At 47.3% G+C, this 14,916-nt stretch overlaps 1 protein-coding gene across 2 annotated transcripts in view; it reads right to left on the reverse strand.

Moving 5' to 3' along the window:
• The window catches only part of ZDHHC14 (zinc finger DHHC-type palmitoyltransferase 14), a 276,340-nt gene that overhangs the window by 145,812 nt on the left and 115,612 nt on the right, over positions 1-14,916 (reverse strand). The window lies entirely within an intron of this gene.

Consider the following 14,916-nt stretch of genomic DNA (forward strand, 5'->3'; position numbering starts at 1 on the left):
TCTTTTTCTAAGGAACATCTGTTGTGGTTTTGAAAGGTTGCTAAGGAAAGGTTTTTTAAAAGGCGATACAAAGCAAGCAAAATCTTTATTCTATTCTTCACCAAAAACCTACCATATTTAAAAATTAAACTTTTATTTAAAACTTCGAAAGCCACTTAAGGCTTTGATCATTCTTCATCTTCATAAAGGGGCTATGGACTCAGCTACCATGGATCACATTCACTCTGGGGCAATGGGGTGGGGTGGGGAGGGGTTAGTGACTGTGGCCCGTGGGCATCACTAACTGGAGAATAAGAGTAAAACTGTTCCCCTGGTAACCACATCCCACATTCGCCCACCAACAAATCACGTCAACCATCAAAGTACTCCTCACTCCCACTGCTTCTGTGTCCTCCATCACCAGCCCCAGTCAAGTCCACCCTCATCTCTCCTCTGGAATCTTGCAATAGTTTCTGCACTTCCCTGTCTCCTCTCGTGCTCCCCTATACTCCACTCTCCATACAGCTGCTAGAGTGATTTTTTTTTAGTGACTTCCCATTATACTTAGAACAGAATCGGAATTACCCTCACCGTGGTCTATAGGGCCCTCCCTGAACTGGCCTCTGGCTATGGCTCTGGCCTCATCTTTATCACTTTCTCCTTCATTCAATGCACTCCAGTCACAATGACCTTCTTACCATTCCCCAAACAGGTCAACTTCATCCCACTCAGGGCCTTTGCACTTGCTGCCCCCTCTCCCTAGAATGCCCTTCCCCAACATATTCAAAAGTCTGAATCCCCACTTCTTTCATATTAGTGAAAGAAGTTTCAGCTCAGTGTTACCTCTTCAAAGATGCCTTCCCCAACTATTCCATCTGGAACAGCCTAATCTCCCCACGTCATTGTCTATTTTCTTACCCTTCGTAATTTCCACTAACAGTCATCATTATCATGCGATATCACATTACACATCTATTCTATGGACTTGCTGTTACCCATATTAGAACGTAAGCCCACTGAAAGTGGAGACTTTGTCTCCTTCATTGCTAGCACATGGTCCTAGAACAATGTCCAGTCCTCACTAAATATTTGTCAAACGAATGAATCTATTGGTCTCCTAAAAGCTGCAGACCTAAGAGTTGCAAAATGCAAATAAAATCTCTACTTCTAAAATATTATATTATACCATAATTGTAAGCAGGTGGCCACTTGTATGCTTAGGGTGATCCACGTAGCAAAAACCAGTCAATCATGCGACACGGCACACAGCCTTCATGCCACTCTCATCCCATGAACCTCCCGTAAAGACGTCCTTAAGGAATGCCAGTAACTGAAGCCTCTGGTGAGCTCAGTCTGGACTGATGGGGTCAGACCAAATGCTGCTCTTTGGCAAAGGACCCCACAGCAGTGCCCATACACCAAAAGTGTTCTCTGATCCCCAGGGGAAGTTTAACAGCAAGAGTTTTATGAGCTGTAGGAGGCGAATGGGATTAAAACTGGGCAGGTTGTCAGCATTTTCCATTTTTTTTTTCAAGTTTTCAGAACTGAATACATCATCTAACCACAAACAAAAACAGTGTCAAACACAGTTCCACTTTACCAAAGCTATTAAGAACCCATGCGAATCGAATTAACATTGAATGGGGTCAAAATCTGCTTGGCTATCCCTGTATAACAGCCATTGAAGTCAACGCAAAGTAAACTCAGATAAAAGCAATGGGTAGCTTTAATCTATGAATAAAGTCCCAAGTTTAAATTAACAGACGTTTGGGCACTATTCTTTGCATATACTACCATCTTTATTTGAATCTTCCACTTTTTATTTTTACGTTTTATATATGCAAAAGAAATAAATAAGGACAAGAGGGAGGATGAATAAAGTGCTAACATCTGTTACAGTAAAATGCTTTTTCTTACTGCTCAGTGGGGCAGACATTTGTCAAGAGATTCCAGAGATTATGTGCCTTAAAGACCTTTCATAAATAAAAAATAATCATCTGCGCAATGATGGTATCTACAATGGTGCTTTTCTGCCCCAAGTCCCTCGAGTCACTTTGACTTGGACTTGACCTCAAATATTGGCTGGAAGAAGCACAGTAACTCCCCATCCCAGCCAAACTGTCAACTGATCAAAACACTCCCCAATTCACACTTTCCCAACTCTGCTCGTGGTCTTTTGTCCTGGACACCCCTCCTCAGCCACAAATGCTTCCTGTCAAAATTATACCCATGACAGGGCTTCCCTGGTGGCGCAGTGGTTGAGAGTCCGCCTGCCGATGCAGGGGACACAGGTTCGTGCCCCGGTCCGGAAAGATCCCACATGCCGTGGAGCGGCTGGGCCCGTGAGCCATGGCCGCTGAGTCTGCGCGTCCAGAGCCTGTGCTCCACAACGGGAGAGGCCACAACAGTGAGAGGCCCGTGTACCGCAAAAAAAAAAAAAATTATACCCATTACAAAGGCTGCAATCTGCCTCTTCAAGTCTACACCAGTTCCTCACTTCTCTGAATCCCTTACTGCTAATAATATTTCTCCAGTAATAGTGCATTTTATAGCTTTCAAAGCTTTTTCTTATCACTAGTGCAGGAGACAAGACAAATATCATGATTCCAGGATATAGATGGGAAAAAGACAAGTTTTCTGAGTCTTCTGGTATAAGGGATCGACAGAAGGCCCTCTTGCCTCTGTTGCCCTACTGTCCTCATCAAACAAACTCTGGGAGATTGGCTTTGCCCCTTTGATGAGGTTATAGGCTATGAAAAGAAGAAAGTTATATCTCACAGTGCTGGCCACACGGTAATTACTTTAAAATGTTTGTTGACTGGGATGGTAGAAAGAGCCATGAAAATTGGATTCTGGTTCTGACTATTATAACTGGCGGCAAGTCACCGAGATTCAGATTCCTCATCTGCCGAAATGACGGGGAAAGCTGAAGGCTGGCACTAACTCTCTGATCCCATAATTCATGAGCAGTACGCTCACACACTGTTTCTCCTTGGTTCATGCCTTCTGGCAGTACCATCATGAGATCTTCACAAATCTCAAACGGTCAAATCCCCAAATTCAAGAACTCCTAAAAAAAAAAAAAAAAATCTCCTGTAAATGTGACGGAGGTTCAGGGCTGCCATGGGCCCACTGGAATCTAATCCTCTGACTCCTTCCTTTTGGGATTCACATCATGAATGACGCCCATAATTCTGACCACACCACATATGAGGGGGTGTTTTTAGACCCATCACCACTTAGTATAGATATGGCCCTTGGGGAATACTCACAGGAAAGTAAAAAACTCTTAACCCTAATCCATGAATGCCAAAATCCCATCATCTTTTCAAATAATTGTATATACCTTTCAAGCTCTCTATAACTACTGAACTTCGAGAGACTTGAAAACTCCACCTTTTCCAAGTCCTGAAGTTAATAGTATTGGCAGTGGAACCCACAACTGTTCCTAAAATGGAAATTCCTTCCCACTTTTCTCATTACCGTCATCATACTCACTCTCCAGGGCAAGGAATAATTTTCAAAACTAGAGAGCCTTGAAGTTCAAAGTCATGAAGTTATTCTGTATTTGGGCCTCAGTCTCCTTCCTTATCCGACTCTACTCTGAGCAGACTCTTGGCTTCTTTCCATGCCACTCCCACCCGGCCCCACACCCTCCGAGGCCCCTGGTGCCTGGTCCCCACTGTGGCAGCACGTTTCCAGCAACTCTCCTCCACTTTCCCTAGTCCATCCTACCCACAGCAGAGAGAATAACTCCGGGATTTCTGCTTTGCTACACCGTCCTGCCTCTACACCCACAAAATGTTTTATGTCACTGTGTTCACAAGAAGGGCAGATAAGAAGAAGAGATAAAGAGGAAGTGGTAAAGGAAATAATGAGTCTGGTGTCTGTGATCTGTGTCAAAGGAAGCCCTTTGAAGGCTTATACACGTTGGCAGGTATGCTTCCTAGGGCTGCCATAACGAAGTACAACAAACTGGGTGACTTGAAACATCAGAACCTTATTGTGACAGTTCCGGAGGCCAGTAGTCTGAAATTAAGGTGTCGGCAGGGCTGTGCTCTCGCTGAAGGCTCTAGGGGAGAACAGTTCCTTGCCTCTTCTAGCTTCTGGTGTTTGCCAGCGATCCTTGGGGTTGCTTGGCTTGTAGATGTATCACTCTTAGCCACATGGCCATCTTCTCCCTGTGTCTTAGTCGATTCAAGCTGCTATAAAAATATTCCACCAACTGGGTAGCTTGTAAACAATAAATTTATTTCTCACAGTTCTGGAGGCTGGGAAGTCCAAGACCAAGGCACCAGCATGGTCACATTCTGGTAGGAGCCCCCCTTCCTGGTTCATAGCCAGTCCCTTCGTCCCTTCTCACTGTGTCCTCACGTGGTGGAAGGAATTAGGGACTCTCTGAAGCCTCTCTTATATGGGCACTAATCCTGTTCATGAAGGCTCCACCCTCTTGACCTACACACCTCCCAAAGGCCCCACCTTCTAATACCATCACACTGGGCAAGAGAATTTCAATATATGAATTTGGGGGAGGGGTCACATTCAGACTATAGCACCCTGTATGCCTTCAGCTGGTCTTCCCTCTGTGAATGTCTGTGTCCAAATTTCCCCTTTTTATAAAGATACCAGTCATTATGGATTGGGGCCCAACCTAATGACCTCATTTTAACTTGATTACCTCTGTAAAAAACCTTATTTCCAAATAAGATCATGTTCGAAGGATTAGGACTTCAATTTATCTTTTTGGGAGGACACAATACAACCCTGACAGCACTGGGGAAGGCAACTTACTCTCCAGCGTGGGAGTGGACCAGCCCTTGATGGTCCTTAACTCCTCCGCCCACATACCCTATGAGCCACACACGATCTACCTACATAGGCCCAGGGACAGTCCTGGGTGAGCTTGGCTTGACCTTCCTTCCCTCAGTATGACACTAGGGAGACAGAGCTGGAGTCCCGGAAGTTGTGGGGTACTGTTCTGTGATTCTTGGCTCCAAGAAAGAATACAGCAGGAAGAGAAGTCAGTTTTCCCAGGAGAACAGGCATTCCTGCCCATGAAAGGTACAGGCTTGATACAATGGATACAAAGAGATGTGCTGTAGGAGCAAGAAGACTCCAGATGCTTTTTCGTATGGCCTTGTCTTTGGTCTGGTAGAAGCGTTTGCTGGTGCCTTCTTACTAAAGCAGCCCCTTCTGGACTATACCAGCTCCGATTCAGTAGGCATCGTGGTGATCTGTGCGGCTTCTTCCCTTTCACAGGCATTCTGTCGTGAGTGGGAATGTTTAAAACACCCTCCACCCACACGCTGCCTGACGGGTGAGGAACCATCAAAATGGCATTTCGTTCTTTTATCTTTTACTGAGAGACAGAGAGAAAAAAAGAGGCAAGATGAAAGCCCCAAGCTTGTTTTGTCTTCTCAAAGTGCAGCCTTTACGGGCATAAGAATATTACAGATGTTAAATAGTAAGAATGTTAGTTACTTTATTTGCTGAGTTCATGCAAGTTTGCTGAATAATGCTAATAAATGCAATTTGTCCTTAAAGCAAATCTCGTATTAAGACAGTAAACATTTATTGCACACTCAAATAAAAATGAAGCCACGTAAACACTGGTGGGTTCACTACAGAACGTTTATAACAATAATGCAAACTTAGAGCTCACTCTGAGAAAAACATTTTTAAAAGGTCTCTGATCCCTCCTTAAAAAAAACAAAACAGTGGAAAGAAACATAAGCTTATACTTGTCTCAGGACTTTGTCCAGAGTTCCACACACAGCAGCGATACACAAAATGTTGACTTGCTGAAAGCGTGTCTATAAAAATGACTATAGAACTTGAGCATTTTAAATTTAATTCAAAATGTATTTTGAGATTTAGAATGAGAAAATGTTAAAGTCTAGCTCATCGTCATTAGATACATTTTTGAATACATGGTTCATAATGAATAGCAAGGATTCAGGCTTCTCTTTTGTCAGTGTTTTATGTTGAAATCTCCTTTTTTTTTTTTTTTCCTAGTGAACACACTGCTTTAAAATTTTAGAATGCTGTTTTTCAGAAAAGCTTGTCTAGTCTAGCAATCCGTAAGCCCATCCACCACCTAACACACTACAGACTGCTTATCTACCGGCCCTCGAAGTTCATGTGCTGAAACGCAACCCCCAGTGTGATGGTATTTGGATGCAGTTCCTTTGGGAGGTGCTTAGGTCATGGGGGTGGAGCCCTCATGAATGGGGTTACTGCCCTTTGAACAGAGACCCCAGACAGCTCTCATCTCTTTAGCCGTGTGAGGACAGAGCAAAAAGAACCAGAAAGTGGACGCTGCCCACACCAAATCTTCTGTAGCCTTGATCTTGTGCTTCCCAGCCTCCAGAACTGGGAGAAACATATTTCTCTTGTTTGTAAGCCCACATTCTGTGGTATTTTTGTTATAGCAGCCTGAACAGACTAAGACACAACTTAAGGAGGACGATGCTAGAAGACAGCACCCTGGGAGGCGCTCCCCGTCCAGCCCGGGCTCCCAGAGCCTCCAGGCTGCCTGCACCCCCCACCATTGATATGCCACGCCTTGAATCAGAGGAGAGCCCAAAGCAACACCGTGAGCTGAGTGCCCACGTGGGCAAGCGTGGAGGCAGAGGCCAGCAGCCCAAAGGCAGTGCAGAGGTGGTCCCTGTCCTAGAAGGCCCATGGGTTAGTGAACACATGGCTGCTGTCTACAGCCTTGGGTCTGCGTGCTCGACCAGGCCTGCGCCCTGCAGTGACCCCACGTTGCCTCCTCAACCCCTCAGAGCCTTGCAGCTCCCCATCCTGTCCCGTGCTCTCCTTGTCCACATTTCCCCTCTGTTATCTCATCTCTTCTCAACCACACTCCTGGTTACCTAACCTCAGCAGCCCCTTATAGCTGGTTCAGCTGAGTCCCACAGACCCCTCTTCCTCTCCCTTGGGGCTGGTCCCAGCAGCAGAAAACCCATGGCCCAGGTGAGGTTAGGGCTTCAGAACCAAATCTCTCTCACTGATGTTGATTGTTATTCCCCTATTATTTCAAACCCTCCAACTGCTCCCCGCTGCCAGGTAAGGCACAGACTCCTTGGCTTTCCTTACACACCAACCTGCTTTCCAGTATTACCCCAGTTAACAACAGCTATTAATCCAGACTTCTCAACACTTCCCCCAAATGCTGGCACTGTCCTCCCTCTATACTTTTATTAATGTCATTCTTTTCTGCTTCCTCCTCTTGATAAAATCCTGTGTCGCTCCAGAGGGCATCTCCACTATGCCTCCTTCTCTGAACACTTCAGGGCTCATTCAGCAGAAATATTTGTTAAACAAATGAAACAGGAGAAATTTTCTATTCTAATTTTAGGCTGCTTTAAAAAAAAAATCTCATAGTTACCTATGACAACAAAATCAGAGCTTATTTAAATACTTCAAAATATATAGGTTTGCACTTTGGTGCTCGGCAAGAAATCTACAAGTGGAAGCTTTGGACAGGGTGGCGGGATGTTTGTGAAAACTCCCCATCTCTTGGGGTATACTTTTCTCAAATCCATTTTAAAAGGAAAGAAAAACAAACCCAAAGAGGCACTCTAGGAGGCCCTAACCCCATTTAATAGTGTAACACAGCTATAGAGAAAAGCTGAGATACCAATTCCAAGTTATGTTATTTCTAGGGAAACATGAAATAGGAAAATACAGTCTTTTTGTGGCCAGGAAGACGAGAAGAAACTTTCAGGTTGTCAATGAGCATATTATCATTTGTCGATTGGTTTGGCTGTTCCTGGTATTATTTAAATGCAGGATATGTATTCAGGATATAAAATGCATTTGAAATTACGCACTTAGGAAATGAAACAGATTTGAGATCTTACTGCTTACAAAATGCAATTTAACATTTTCTCTCTTCAAATTTATTGGATTTTTAAAAAAGTTATTTCCTTTTGAACTTCCTGAATGAAACAAAACAAACTGCTTTGCCACAAATGACTTGATGGGAGTGAGTGTTCTCAAAGGGGCCCCAACCCGTAAGGAAAATGTTACGTTCCTCTTTATAAAAATCTGCCTACAGTTTTGGGCCTCTTGCGTGGATTTGCAAAGAACTTCAGGAGCCCGGGATTCCAGTCCACGTGTTGCTTCCTGGCTGCCCTCTCTAATCCCCAGATCATCATCTTTCAAATGAAAGAATAACAAACTCCTGGCCTGCCCCTCCAGGCTGAAAGATTCAGAGAGGACAGACCCACATTATCGTTGTCACAGCCATTGGATGGCTATACAGAGGCCTGCAGAGCCTCCAAGGAGGGTGGGGGCAGAGGAGGGGGGCAGGGGGCCCAGGAGAGGCCAAAGAAGGGAGAGGCATCCGGGGACCCTGTGTCTCTTCTGTGGACCAGCTGGAGGACAGGGCCTGGCGCTTCACAAAGACCATGAGGGTGACCTCCCACGGACCCTGGCCTTTTAAAAATTTAAGGACTTTAAGGTACCTTAGAAATGATTGGGTCCAACCCACTTGTTTTAGAGCTGAAGCAACTGAGGAAATGTCCACAGCCGCCGGAGAGTCAGCACCCTGCCAGGATCCTGCGGGGAGCACACATCTTTACAAAGGTCCACAGAACCATGTGAAAACCCACTGCCTGATTCTGCTCTTTTCAGGCATTAAAGCTTTGATACCTAAGTATGCTGCTGCCGTGGTTTGACGATTAGAACTGCGCTCGGACAAGAGGAGCCGCTGTAGTCGCCCGCGGACGAGACAACTTCCCAAGGCTGGCCAGCTCGAGGACGGGGCGTCTCCCTGTGTGGCAGACTACCGCCCACACCCAACGGCCAGACCTGGAGCTGCAGACACCGTGGGGCCGCCTCCCAGGAGAGGCTCCTGCATCCCAAATGCCCAGGACTCCCAGGATGGCATCCCTGAACTGGGAGGGAAGCCGCCTGGCAGAACTCCACGAATTTCCAGAGCCGCAGACTCGGAACTCCTCCCGGCGGTGGCCCCGGCCCCAGGGTCACATCCACAGCTCAAGCTTTTCTGTCGTCTCTCACAGCAGTAGGTCCACCAGGGGGAGGACTTTTATTTGGGTGGCTGTTCTCCCTAGAAAATATGTTTGATCAGCACGCTCTGGGGAGTTTTGAATCCCCCAGCTGCGGGAGAGGATGGTATCGCTAAGGCACCCGGAACAAAGCTCCCTCCTGATGGCCTGATGGCCACTGCAGAGCCCCAGCCGGGGTCACGGGCCTGACTTCCATTCTCTCTTGACCTGAGCAGGGCCCTGTGGGGTAAAGCGCCAGCCCCACCCTGCCCTCTGGTCCACGGGGGATGCGGTTCCTCTGCCGCAGGGCCTGGCACCCGCCTCTTGTGGGGTGACCTACACTGTGGGACTGTAACCCCCGCCCTGACCCTGAGCTTCCTGCCGGCCTGCCACCTTCTGTGGGACCCTCGATGGACAGCGGTGTCCATTTCCCCCCAGCTGGGGTGCGGTTGGGCCTGCCCCGGGGGAGGAGAAAGAAGAGAGGCCTCAGGAAGGCTGCCCTCTGTCCTCTACCTACATGGCGGCTGCTCGGAGAGAGGCAAGCAAAGGGAATGGAAGTTTCCATGCGTATGTCCGAAACCCAAACACAGCTGGAAGGTCTAATTTAAGCTACAACCCTGATGGAACACAGAACGCACTTGGCAGATTTCCTAAAAGAAGGGAGCAATCACACGTCACGGGGTGACATAGGAAAACAAACACTTCATCAGGAGGTTTTTCCTGTGTTCCAGAAAGTACCGTGGTGGATGGGGGGGGGGAGATGAAAAGGGAGGGAGGGACAGTGGGAGAGAAGAGGGGAAAAGGTAGGGGAGACAGAGAGCAGCACGCACATCTGTGAGAGGACTGGAAGTGACGGGCGAAGACAAACTCGCACCTGCACTTGGAAATCCCACTGCTCCTGCTGCCCCGAAGCCATCCCGGGTGGGTGTGCGGCGAGAGCTCCTGGGGTGAAGAGCGCTGTCCAAAGACACTCACCGCCCACGAGATGTGGGCACGTTTCTTAACCTCTCATTCTTAAGTCTCATTCATCTATTCATTCATTCAAGCGTTTGTTGCAAACCTGCTATGTGCCGAACACTGTGCCAGGCTGTGCAGGTATAAAGGCCAACACTGAAGGAGGAGGGGGATGGAGAAGGGGAGGCAGCAGCTTAGCTATGACGCAGCTCAGTTTGATGAGAGAGACTTAGCAGTCACCCTAATTAACATAAGCAAATACTGACTTTAAGTGCCCTGAAGAAAGGGATGTTTCTTTCAGTGTGAAACCAAGAGTGACCCAGACTGGAGGCGCAGGGCACTGGGGGCCGAGCATGTTCCCTAAGGAGGCACGCTTCAGGGGTGAAAGATCACAGGGAAAGGCACAGAGTAAAATACCCCGTTGGATCCCCAGCGATCTGCAGCTCCTCTCATCCTTGACTCCACTCCCACACCACATCCCATCCCTCGGCAAGCCTGCGGCTCCACCTCAATCGCACCTTGTGCGGGTCGGCCTGCGCCAGACTCGGCCCGGCCAGGGCTCCGTCACCTTTGCCTGGACTGTTGCAACAGCACCTCAATAGATCCCTTGCTTCTGCCCTTTCAAGGGCCCAGGGAAAAACTTTAAAATCCTCCGATGGCTTCCCATCCCGCTTGAATAAAACCCCAACTCTTAACTGACCCACAGGACTCTACCCTGCCATAATGTCCTTAGGCCCCTTTCACTGGCCCCCTCCCACCATCTTCTGCTCTGAGAATATGCCAGGCCTTTGCCTTTTGTGCATTCTTTTATTTAAATATCAGAAAAATGCAGTGTTCTTCTTCCATTTGCTTAAGTCAAATACGTAATTAAGGCATTCTTTTTTTTTAATTCAGATTATAATCGACATACGATATGGTGTAAGTTTAAGGGGTACATGTATTTGATTTGACACATTTATATGTTGGCAATATGATTCCCACTGGAGGGGTTAGCTAACGTCTCTGTCACCTCACATAATTATCATTTCTTTTTGTGGTGAGGATATTTCAGATCCAGTCTCTTAGCACCTTTGAAGTTTATAATACAGTATTGTCTGTAATCACCAAGCTGTGCTTTAGATCCTCAGAACTTACTTATCTGCTAGTTGTAAGTCTGTACCCTTAAATAACATTCCCCCATGTCCTCACTGCCAGACCCCTGGTAACCACCATTCTACTCTCTGTTTCTCTGAGTTTGGCTTTTTAAGGTTCCACATATAAATGATCTCATACAATATTTGCCTTTCTCTGTCTGGCTTATCCCAGCACAATGTCCTCAAGATCCAACCATGTTGTCACAATGGCAGGATTTCCTTCTTTCTCACGGCTGAATAATATTCCATTATATATATATATATTTATATCATTATATATGATAAATATATATCACATCTTCTTTATCCATTCATCCACTGACGAACACTCAGCTTGTACTGCAATAAATATTGGGGTACAGATAGCTCTTTGATATTTTCATTTCTTTTGGATATATACCCAGAAGTGGGATTGATGGATTATATGGTAGTTCTCTTTTTAATTTTTAAAAGACCCTCCATACTGTTTTCCACAGTGGCAGAACCAACTTACATTCCCACTAACAGTGCATAAAGGTTCCCTTTTTTCCAAAGCCTCTCCAACATTTGTTATTTCTCGTCTTCTTTTTTTTTTTTAACATCTTTATGGGAGTATAATTGCTTTACAATGGTGTGTTAGTTTCTGCTTTATAACAAAGTGAATCAGTTATACATATACATATGTTCCCATATCCAGGCCTTTGCTTTTAACCACGGGCCCCACCCAGAGCATTCCCTCATTCCACACAGGTCCCTACGTAAGGCCTCCTCCACGCCTTTTCATGGCCACCCTGGCTGAAACGCCCCTCTCCTGACCCCCTACTCGAAAGCACCCCACCGGCTTTAATTTCTTTCACTCAGCTCCTGCCTGTCCTGTCCTGAATTTCTCTGTTGTCCCAGATTGTAAGGTGCGCAAGATTGGGGTCTTTGTTGGGTTCACTGTAATAGTCCCAGCAGCTACAGCAGTGTGTCATATCACAGACACTCAGCACATGAATTAAATGGGTGAAGAACGGTGCTTCCTTTTATGTATCAGCTGCCCAATCCACACAAGAGCAGACTCTGCCCCCAAGGCTCACTCCCCCACTTCTAGAACTGGCTGCGCCTCCCCCCCCCCCACCCCCCCCCCCCCCGGGAAGGGAGAGCTCCTGGCAGGGAACAGGCATACAGGCAGTCAAAGCCCCAAGGCGAGAAGCAGCAGCAAAGCTTCTAGAATAAGAGAAGGGCAGGAACTCAGAGTGAGGGCAGGGGAGGCAGGCCAAGGCAGAGGAGATGGCCCAGACGGGACCCAGCACCTCTCACGAAGGAGCCACTGCAGGTTCTGAGCAGGGCGGTAACACATGGGGCTTGACTATGGAAAGGACCCACCCTGGCTCAAGAGTGGAGGTGGGCGGACCTGTGCTTAGGAGGGAGGTGCTGGTGGTTTTAGACGAAGGTGCTGGGAGAGGAGATACATGAGGGGCTGTTTTTCTTCCCCTGTGAGGGAGGGCCTGCCTGGAGGGCTGCGGCCCGGAATAAACGAGGTGACACTTAGCCCACTGGCTCAGTCACGGCCAGTGGTTGATATTAGAGTTAAGGGGAAGGTGGTACCAGCAGGGAGGTGTGCCCTGGCTTCTGCGAGCGCGCCCCCACGCCACGGTAGAAACTGAGGAGCCCCTGCAGTTGCAAAGTGGGTGAGCTGTGAGCGCTTCTGAAAGTGGCAAATCAGCACGAGAGATAATTCGATAATGAAAATAATGAATCCTCAGGATTACAACCGAGATGCTTGCCACTTACAGACGCTGTCATTACAATCACTCTCCGCCTAGCCCACGTCCGTATCCAATTCCCTTTTATTTGCCCATTTATGGAGCCAGCGCTGTTAGTGGGGTGACAGCCAAGGGTACTTGTCAATAAGCGCCCGCCTGTTTCTAAACTTGAGCCAGATGGAGGGGGCCCAAGGCCTGGGGACTCCCCAACAAAACGGCTGATTTGCGCCTTTGATTTCTGAGTTGAAAAAATTACATTTTAATATAGAAATTCACATTCAGCTCAGTCACAGAAGTTGATTTAAAAAAGTAAAAGAGGAAACCTATATGATTTCATTATAAATGTATTCATCAAGTCCCACGGTTTTTCCATTTATGAAGCCTTACCATCCTCTCCTTTCTTTCCGTTTTCAGGGACACTGACCTAGTCCAATCAATCACCCCATAAATATTTATTGAGTACCCACTGCATGCAAACCAGTGCGCCAGGTGCTGGGGCCAGGGGCGGGAGAGAATGAATGTGGTTCCTGCCCTCGACTCTGAGAAGAATACAGAAAGAGCTCCAAATGTGGGCTCTACCTTCACCAAAAGATAAAACCTCACCAGAAGAGAACGTGATGGGACCTTCTGCACGCCTGGCCTTGCTTAGCACAAGCCTCCTCTCATGTGCACGTCCCCCCTGCAGGTGGGCACACACCCCCGAGTGCGGTGGTGTAGCACAAGGTGACAACTCATCGGGACCACAACTGTGGCCGCTGCACCTCAGACCCTCAGGGGAGGCCCTGTCCCCTCTCTGGTCCTCCTCCCTCACCCACTTCCCCCAGCTCTAACCACTCACAGACCTATTGACCCCACGCATCCCTGATTTCTGCCACCCCATCCATCTTTTCACACGGAACAAGGCAGTTCAGGGAGAAAGTGGTAAAAGACTTTCTGGGAGCGGGCCGTCGCTGTAGGGTGATAAAATAGGGCAGGTTCTAGGGAGGTGGATGTGGGGAAATCGAGGTGGAGCGGGGAGGGTGGGCGCTGCAGACAGGCCAGTAGCATGAACACAGTTTCAGGGCAGCAGGCTACACTCTGACTGGCACTGAAGGGCCCGGCCAAAGCAGGGTTTGCTCAAGTGACATCACAGAGCAGTACCGCGTGCAGGCTCCCTACTGGGGGCTGAGTAGCGGAGGGCGGACACAACTGTGCAGGCACCAGGCAGACCCGGTGAGAAACGCTGGATGAAACCAAGAAGAGGGTCACACTGTCAGTACTGCATTGGAACCTGCAATTTAAATGCTGGACAGGCATTTGGCTTTCTCTAGTTGCAGCGAGCGGGGGCTACTCCTCTTTGTGGTGTGCAGGCTTCTCATTGCCAGGGCTTCTCTTGCTGTGAAGCACGGGCTCTAGGTGCCCGGGCTTCAGTAGGTGTGGCACACGGGCTTAGTTGCTCTGTGGCATTTGGGATCTTCCCGGAGCAGGGATCAAACCCGTGTCCTCTGCATTGGCAGACGGATTCTTAACCACTGCACCACCAGGGAAGTCCCTGGGCATTTCTATTATAAACAATACTTCAGCGAAACGCCTCGTCCATATCTCATTGCTCACTTGAATTACAGTATTTTCTTAGGATAAATTTCTAGAATGGGACGTTTGGGTCAAGGATATGCTTTTTTGTCTTTTTACTTTTGATGGACATTGTTGAATGCTCACCAAAACACCTGCACCAATGAATCTACCCAGGAGCAGTGCACATTTCCCCACACTCTCAACACTGGTTGCGATTATATGGTCACCTGTTAACCTTTATTTGATTATTAATAAGGTTAAACAGTTTCTCTCATGTTTAGTAGTCATTTGTATTTCTTTTTTGTGTGTGTGAACTGGCCCATACATATTCATACATACCTGTTTTTCTACTAAGTGCATGTTTTTGTCTTATTGGTCTCAGGATATTAATCTTTTGTGTAACAAGTATCTTGCAAATACTTTTCCATCTTTGTTGTCCTTAAACTTAACAAGGTCAGTTTCTACACAAATTTTAAACTTCCTGTAGTAAAATTTACCAAACTTTTTTGGCTTTCACGTAATACTTGCCTTTTTCACACCCAATATTGTACAGTC

Source organism: Phocoena sinus, chromosome 12 (assembly GCF_008692025.1).
Source record: "Phocoena sinus isolate mPhoSin1 chromosome 12, mPhoSin1.pri, whole genome shotgun sequence".
Lineage (NCBI taxonomy): Eukaryota > Metazoa > Chordata > Mammalia > Artiodactyla > Phocoenidae > Phocoena > Phocoena sinus.